Raw genomic sequence first — 9833 nt, 5'->3', positions numbered from 1 at the left:
ACAGGGTGTGTGGACGACAGCGGAAAGACGAGTTATAGTTATATTGGCTTTACATGGTGATTTCATGATGTCTGTAATTTTAATTAACACAGCCCTCAGGAATATGCAAAAAACAGGGCGTAGTCTTGTTGTGCTGCTTCAGAGAGGATACATCTACAACTACATGCTGTGCCTTTGCATCCAGGGTCCCTGTTATCACATTACTGTCCCAGAGAGATGAATGAATTCGGTCATTTGATGCTGGAGGTTCAGCTTGACAGGGAGTGGAAATAAATCAACAGCGTTGCAGGTACTGTAGATGCCTGTTGTTCGAGATCAAACCCACAGAGAGTGACATCAAATAACCCTGATTTCCGGGAACAAGCATCTCACGCATACAGTGAAGTGTGACTCAACAGTTAAAATGTCACTAGGAGGTGAACAAGTGACCTTTACAGCACATTTTGCTTTTAATAAAAAGCTACTAAAATTAAACCATCAATATAACTGTTGGAGGACAGGCACACGTGGCAAAGTTTAGGTCTATCACGTCTTCATGAGGCTGAATTGAGCAGTAAACGGGTCTTTGCTACCTGGACATCAATTGCTGTGATTGGTCTGTTAAAACACACAGGCCTACGCAGAAGTAACAGTTTTGCATGCACAATTCAATTCAATTCAATTCAATTTTATTTATATAGCGCTTTTCACAATTGTTAATTGTTGCAAAGCAGCTTTACATGAGTAGATGTAGAGGAGAACATTGAAAATCAATACATAGTATAAGAAGTAGAATATAGCGGCTAAGGATAAAAAACCGTGTAAGCGAGCATATTAATAATGTAACGTGTACAGTAAAGTGCTAAGTTAAGCCAAAGTTGGCTGACTCTCCCTGGGACTAAAAAACCCCCTAGGAGAAAACCCAATGGGAAAAAATCCTAGAAGGACAAAAAACCCTAGGGAGAGATTAATATTTATATTTATAATATATAGACACGGTAGGGATAGGAAGCGTGTAAGCGGATTAAACTGGTTCAGCCGGTGGCCGTTGGTCGCGCATCGGTTGGGCGTCACGTTGAAGGACAGCCAGTTGATTAGTGGTGCGATGACCTTCACAGCAACAGGAACTGGGTCTGTTTGTCTCATTGTCCTCAGAGTCGAGGACGAGACAGGGAGACAAAAACAGAATTCTATTAGCGTAGGGGCCGTTCGCATGTAATGCAAGTGTCATACATTATAGTGGTTTAATTCAGCTCGGTTCCAGACAGGCTAACTATTGCGGCAAGAGTAAATTACCCGTATGAGGTATGTGAGTGCTTTGTTCTAGACAAAATAACTACTGCGTGAAAAGTACATTTACTGGACATTCTATGTGAATGCTTTGTTAAAGAAGAATGTCTTAAGTTTAGATTTAAATTGATCGACTGTGTCTGATACTCGAACATTATTTGGTAAATCATTCCAGAGCTTAGGGGCTAAGTAGGAAAAGGATCTACCACCTTTAGACACTTTTGATATTCTAGGGATAATTAAGTAACCCGAATTTTGTGATCGCAGTTTACGTGGTGGATTGTATTCTGATAGTAGTTCTTTTATATACGAGGGCGCTAGGCCATTTAAGGCTTTGTAGGTGATTAGTAATATTTTAAATTGTATGCGATATTTAACTGGTAGCCAGTGTAAAGATGCCAGAATTGGACTAATGTGGTCATACTTTTTAGATCGAGTAAGCACTCTTGCGGCGGCGTTTTGAACCAGCTGTAGCTTGTTTACCTGATTTGCATGGCATCCCCCGAGTAACGAGTTACAATAGTCTAATCTAGAGGTCATAAAAGCATGGATAAGCTTTTCTGCATCTGATGTACGGGTGTGTGTGGGGAAGTGGAGGAGTCAAAGTGGAGGTCTTAATAGAGGATTTTGTTCGATAACACAAACAAAACGTTAAAGGTGCATTGTGTAGCTTACGAGGATCTCTTGACAGAAATGCAATACAAAATACATAACTATATCATCAGTGCTGTATACATAATGAACTGTATTGTTTTTATTACCTTTTATGTTCATACATCGCAGGTCTCCTTACATGGATATTTGCATATATTTACTGACAAAAAGCTAACCAAAAGATGCAATGTTTTCGAATCTTGAATACTGCAAAGAAAACAAGTTTATATTAATGAATATTAGTGAATATTTGATGAATTTTTAATCTGTTGTGTGTCTTGCCATGCTTAGTCTTTTACAATGCTGTTGGTTGACTTCATTGTCACTCCTGAGCTTTCCTTTGCTGGAATACAATACATTATATTGTATAGTACAAATATTTGACTGTCTGTTATTTTCATTTAAAGAACTGAGATTGTCCCTTATTTTCCTCTGCTGGAGTTGGTAACAGTAAGGGTTGCCAAGACCCTGTCACATGAAACACATAAGACATACAGGGCTGACAGGATCATGACAGTACCCCCCTCGTACCCCCCTCTTAAGGGACGCCTCCTGGCGTCCCCAGGAAACAGGTACACAAGAATAACCTACCCAGTCTCACAAAGTTTCGTGATATAGTTACGTATTTTTTTGATTCTTTTTTCGTGCTATTATCACGAAATTTCGTGTTTTTTCGTGATCGTATAACGAATTCCTGTTTTCGTGTGATTATCACGTATTGGTTACTCAACTGCTTTTTCCTATTTTAAAACCATTGTCGCTTCGGTTTAGGGTTAGATTTGGTGCTTGCATTAGAATGTCACTTTATATATTGGTTTATACTATTTGTTCTGATTTATTTTTTATATGTCGCCTGGCGTTAGGGTTAGAGTTGGGTTTGGTTAGGGATGTCATTTTATGTAAATCTAACCCTAAACCGAAGCGACAATGGTAAGAAAATAGGACAAAACAGTTGAGTAACCAATACCTGATAATCACACGAAAACAGGAATTCGTTATACGATCACGAAAAAACACGAAATTTCGTGATAATAGCACGAAAAAAGAATAAAAAAAAATACGTGACTATATAACGAAATTTCGTGAGACTGGGCTGAGAATAACACATGACACAATATTTAAGACCCCCAAGACAAGAAGCGGGACTCCAGTCTCCGCAAGGAGGTGGGCACAGGATCCCGCGCCGCTCTAGGCTCACCGGCCAGCCACGCCCCCACGGGGCTCGCCAACCAGGAACACGCCCGCAGAGCTCGCCGAACAGGCACGCACCTGCGGGGCTCACAGACCGGGAACACTCCCGTGGAGCTCGCCGACCGGGAACAGGCACACGGAACTCTCCCTCCAGAAAGCCGGCAGCCATCCCAGGAAAGGCACCCGCGGCTCACCATCCCGGAATGCGGGCTCACGTCTCACCGCCCAGGATCTCGCGGCTCCCCGACCAGGAATGCCCTCTCGCGGTGCTTCCTCCAGGGACCCACGGCTCACCAACCAGGAACGCTGGCCCACGTCTCGCCACCCGGGAGCTCAGCCACGGCTCGCCATACCGGGACACGGACACCAAACAAGACGACAGGAACAAACGAAGGACGTGAACAAAACTAGGTAAACAAAACAAAAAACAGCTGTCTGCTGGGTTCTAGAATGGTCGGATCATTCTGTTAGGGATGGGGAAGACAAAACCCAAGTGCAGACAGCTCTCAACCAAAAATACTTTTATTATATAACAAAAACACATTAACTAAATATATTGACATTAACATTAAGATTAATCAAGCTTTTATCTAGTGTTTGTTGCCAGTTTATGTTAACTAGAGTTAACATGCAAACTTGACTTAAAGAGCATTTCTTGCAGACTACATGGGGTTATTCCTTTTCCAAAGAGTTCTCACACACACTTATGTGAGATGATTTATAAATGCACTGCTTATTTAACAAGAACCCCAAGCAATGGAATGGATGATTGTGTGAATTGTGCAACTTGGGTTTTTGTTACTATGGAGATAGCAGTAAGCTGTTTCTAATTTAATAAATACTGTAAGGACTGACCATAGATTGCCCACACCTAGGGACAACTTTATCCTGTTGCCATGGATACCTCTTGCCAACCACATAGGCCGGCTTCAGTATCACAGAGATGCTCAAACAAATAAATGAACTACTTTAAAATAAAGCTTGTTTAAGCACCGTAATAATATCAACCATGATGATTTGAGTAATTCATCTCATTCTTCTCTGCTGCCTGGAGACGTGATAGCCTAAAGCTCAGAGTCAGACGTCTGTGGGAAAAATCACTGATCTTTATTAGCTGCAGGTAAAAGAATGAGTATAACCGTTGGTTTTAGTCTGATTGGAAATCAATGCTTTGCTGTGCATGAGTTTATTGATTTCATCTGCATGCTTGCTACAGGAGTCATGTCAACAGATACTCTTCCACCTCACTGTCATCTTTTCATACCTGTCATTCAGGACTGATGGATCTGTGTGTTCAATGGCGTTTAAGTGAAGCCTGATGGATTCTGTCAGGACCCATAAAGTGGGCTGTCTTTACTGATCTGCAGACGTTCATGCATCAGTGACCGAATAAAGAAATATCAGTATTCTTATGTGCTCAAAATTGTGTGTGGGGGGGCATAGTCCATCCCAAACTCAGAGTATGATTTTCTAGAAGATTGGGGAGATTTGATTCCCGGATTTAAGAAATAGATCATCCAAAGACAATAAATTTCATTATTTACGGTACTCACCCACATGTAGGCATGTGCCCGTATAAATCTTTCCTTTTGCTGTAATTCATGAAGCTTTTTAAAATAACACACAGTGTGAAAAGTTATGCAAGAAATATGTCAAATTCCAATTATGCATGCATATGATATGCCAGTCCCTGTTCACTTTATATGGCGCATCTTTTCATGTGGTTTTATTTATTGGTTTCTCTTTTATCTGTTTTTCAAATCACTGTGCTTAGGTTTGGGTTTAGAAGTGTGGTATTGGCTTTAGGGTGTCATTTTATATATAGATTTCTTTATGTTTTTCACTATTTTTTAAATAACATGGATGCTTGGAGTTGGGGCTAGAATTGGGGTTTGGATGTCATTTTATGTAACAAAAAGCTGTTCTATCCCCAAACCCAAGCAACAATGGTAAAAATAACAGAAAAATTGAAAACCAATACATAAAATAACATGTAAAGATGTGCTGTGTTAAGTGAACCAGAAAGACTGATGTATCATATGCACGCAAAATTGGAATATGACGTTATGTGTTGCACAACTTTTCACACTGCATGCTATTTATATGCACTTCATGAGAACGGTGTTGAATTGCATTACAAAAACAGGTCGAAAAATCTACAGTACAATATTATCATCAACACACATAACATCAGATTTATGACTTGACATTTAACTGAATTATAAATAATGATTTAGTGTAGCCGATAGTAAACTCTCTCTTAATTTAAAAACATGCCTTAATTTCTCTTAACATACACTCACCTAAAGGATTATTAGGAAGACCATACTAATACTGTTTTTGACTCCCTTTCACCTTCAGAACTGCCTTAATTCTACGTGGCATTGATTTAACAAGGTGCTGAAAGCATTCTTTAGAAATGTTGGCCCCTATTGATAAGATAGCATCTTGTAGTTGATGGAGATTTGTGGGATGCACATCGAGGCACGAAGCTCCCATTCCACCACATTCCAAAGATGCTCTATTGGGTTGAGATCTGGTGACTTTGGGGGCCATTTCAGTACAGCGAACTCATTGTCACGTTCAAGGAACCAATTTGAGCTTTGTGACATGGTGCATTATCCTGCTGGAAGTAGCCATCAGAGGATGGGTACATGGTGGTCATAAATGGATGGACATGTTCAGAAACAATGCTCAGGTAGGTTGTGGCATTTAACCGATGCCCAATTGGCACTAAGGAGCCTAAAGTTTGCCAAGAAAACATCCCCCACACCATTACACTACCACCAGCAGCCTGCACAGTGGTAACAAGGCATGATGGATCCATGTTCTCATTTTGTTTGCGTTAAATTCTGACTCTACCATCTGAATGTCTCAACAGAAATCGAGACTCATCAGACCAGGCAACATTTTTCCAGTCTTCAACTGTCTAATTTTGTGCAAATTGTAGCCTCTTTTTCCTATTCGTGGAGTGGAGATGATTGGTCTTCTGCTGTTGTAGCCCATCCGCCTCAAGGTTGTGTGTGTTGTGGCTTCACAAATGCTTTGCTGCATACCTCGGCTGTAACGAGTGGTTATTTCAGTCAAAGTTGCTCTTCTATCAGCTTGAATCAGTCGGCCCATTCTCCTCTGACCTCAAGCATCAACAAGGCATTTTCACCCACAGGACTGCCGCATACTGGATGTTTTTCCCTTTTCACACCATTCTTTGTAAACCCTAGATATGGTTGTGCATGAAAATCACAACAATGCCACGCTCAAAATTGCTTAAATCCCCTTTCTTTCCCATTCTGACATTCAGTTTTGAGTTCAGGAGATTGTCTTGACCAGGACCACACCCCTTAATGCACTGAAGCCACTGCCATGTGATTGGTTGATTAGATAATTGCATTCATGAGAAATTGAACAGGTCTTCCTAATAATCCTTAAGGTGAGTGTATATCAGTGCTATTGTTTTGTCTCAAGATGTACACCAGTAAGGTTTGTTTGTGAAAACAACTTAAATGTCCTAATAAAACTAAAGTCTAGTCCTGGATTAATCTAAACCCTGTCTGAAGAAACTGCCCCTTTATCTGCTAGGTTATTATGGTATCTTAGTATGGAAGAAAAATAATGACAAAAGTTTTTGAATTAAAATAGCCTGTTGAATTGTACTACCTGAAAAAAAATGCATTGTATTAACCGTACTTGAATTTAAATGCATTGTATTTTTATGTTTTTGAATTAAAACAGCCTGTTGAATTGTACTACCTGAAAAAAAATGCATTGTATTAACCGTGCTTGAATTTTAATGCATTGTATTTTTAGGTTTTGCATTTTTAAGGGCTGAAATTCAACATGCGTGTATATTTTCTGTATTAAAAATTCAATAGTCCACATTCACCTTTTAGATTTCACTTTAAAATATTCGGTCTGTTTAAAAATACAACGTAAAATATTCAGCAGGCAAGTTTCAGTCCATTTAAATTCGCGTCCAAAAATTCAAGTCCAAAAATTCAGTCGTACAGATTTCAACATTTAACATCCGGGAACTGCAGGAAAAGCAGTAGAGTACCGAGTATAATCTCATCTGCTGTTAATCGATCTGGCCAGCAGGTGGTGCACGTGTTCGCCAAAACTTTGTACATGTAAGATGATTTATCCACTGCAGTGATGAATGTTGGCTTTTATGTTCAGTTTTAGTAGAACAACTGTAATACACTCATACAGAGAGTGTATTGTTTGGTTATGTTATTGACAGGATACTAAACGGTTTTTAAATGCCATATAAATTAAATAGGGCCTTTCTGCCTGCTATTGGCTTCGTTTCTCAAAAGCTAAGTTGATTGTAGATTTTATTGGTGGCAATCTACCATCTTCTTATGCATACGAGAAACGGACACGTTTTTGTAATTCGTCACCTCAGTTTATAAACCATACTCGGATTATTGAACTGTTCAAGTTACAAATTGTGCGCGCGGATTAATAAACCATACGCACAATTAAACAATCAGTGCTCTCAGATTTTCAATCCATATCCACAAATTCATAAACAATAAATAAACAGTGCACACGCTTTCGCAATGGTTTTGCAAACTGAGTCCACTACCGCAGAGGTCCCCAACCACGGGTCGTGGACAAGTTGCCACCGGTCGCAAGAACATCCTGAAAAAATGTGTATAATAGCTACGTTATAGTTTAATCAGGTGTTTTGTCCTTTACGAGCCGACTTCAAATAACATATCAACCCACTTCTATACAGGGCCGCGCTCTCTCTTTTTCTCTCTCTCTCTCTCTCTCTCTCTCTCTCTCTCTCTCTCTCTCTCTCTCTCTCTCTCTCTCTCTCTCTCTCTCTACCAGCGCATCGGCGATCACATTGCTGTCATTAGAGTTCAAGCATACAGTACTTCTAAAACACAATCGATCAAAGAATTGCAAAGGTATGACTTTATGAATAAAATGAAGACATTCATTTGATATCGCAAATGAAACTAATTGCAGGCAGGCGCGGAGCTAGATTGACAGCTGGCCCGCCCAATCAGAAATGAAAAATAAATAATACTCGGGACGTCGGGGTAGCGATTTTGCGAGCCCTGCATAGGTTTGTTTTGTAGAAAGACTTTCTTTAAAGTGAATTTCGTTTTGTATAAATTGTATCTTAATATTAATCAATGTTTAATCAAACAATTGCCTCGATTTAATAAATAAGAAGCAAACCAAGAACGTCTGTGGTGTGGATTGACGTGAACCCACTATATTTCCGCAGCCTATTACTGCTTTTAATGCATTTCTTAAATGAATGTCTCAATTACACAGTAGGCTTATAGGTTGTTATGATAGGCTATTTGTTGCTAAAAGCAATAGACTAGCCTATATTGTATAAAGTGTAGCAATAAACATGGCGTGACTTAGTGCTGAGTTAGAGAGCTGGTAGGCTATCAAACAACATCACTGTGATCAGATGTTTCCTTTCTATTTTTTACCCCGCTGTCATATTTGTTGTGTGTTTATGTTATTGAGAGGAAAGCGCGCAGCACATATTTATAACGTATTGTTATTCAAAATACGTTTTCCACTTGCTTGCAAAAAAAGTTCTCAAAGTGATCATGGCTGAAAGCTGCTCGGGAATATTTTTTTCATTAGAACCATATAACGCAACATTCAACTTCTTTATAATAGTTTTTAAATAGTTATCAGGCTTACTTATAATTTTACTGTTTTTAACATAACATGCAATAGGTAAAATACACCATATGAAGTTGTATCCATGTCTAACTGTCCCGGGGCTATGGCGAATTCCTGTCGGGCTACAAAGATGTATCTGCGCCCTGCCCGTCGGAGGAAAAAATATTGTAATGGGTTTGCATTCTCTCAGATTTAGTTAGGTAATTATATTGTATGTAATTCGGTGTCATCTTGTTAGTTATTACTATCCCCACTAACAAGTGAAACTGTCAGGAAATGAAGTGAAAGCATAACTAAACCCATCTCCTTTCGTGTTCACGTCTGAAATGCGCGCTCCTCGGCTCCGCTCTTTACGAGTACCCGCTTCTTATGGTCATCAAAAAGTATATTAAATGTTTATTTATTTGTCATTTCGTTTAACCTCAGAGTCAAACATTATTCTAGCAATTCCCTTTTTCTTTCTTTATTTAGTAAGTTAACTTAAATATCTGAGAACGAAAATATATTTTTAGTGATTTGTATGAAGAGAATATGATGTTAGAAGCTTTATTTTATAACACAAAATAGTGATTGCACACTCACTTGCAAAAATTATTTATTATAACCAACGTATCGGCAAATAGCCTTCGTCAAGGTATGTGTTCGCTCAGAGTGAAGCTTCATTTTAAGCATTTAGTAGCTTAATTTATTTAAACAGTTTTAATAGGCTATTTTAAAAAGTATTAGGTTTTTTGTGTTCATTTATATTTCTTGTCACTGTGTGCAGGTTCTTTTTTGTAGGCTATATGACAGCCCAATAATTTTTTTAACCAAAAAGGCTTAATTGTCATGTTGCATTACAATTTAAAGTATATCAATAATGTCAAAAATGTGACGTGCAGTTCGGGTGTTCTCACCAATACGCTTGTGATTCCTGAAGTTTTGACGAATTTTATAGACTTGTTATAGTTTCTTATTCAAAAGTGACACCCATAGATTCAGGTCCACCCGGACTTAATCCATGCCCACCCATATGTCACGTTCTGCATCCGCCACTGAAAGGGTGACTTCAGATG

The sequence above is a fragment of the Paramisgurnus dabryanus genome, chromosome 19 (assembly GCF_030506205.2).
Source record: "Paramisgurnus dabryanus chromosome 19, PD_genome_1.1, whole genome shotgun sequence".
NCBI classification, from domain to species: Eukaryota; Metazoa; Chordata; class Actinopteri; order Cypriniformes; family Cobitidae; genus Paramisgurnus; species Paramisgurnus dabryanus.
This window is presented reverse-complemented; position numbering follows the sequence as displayed.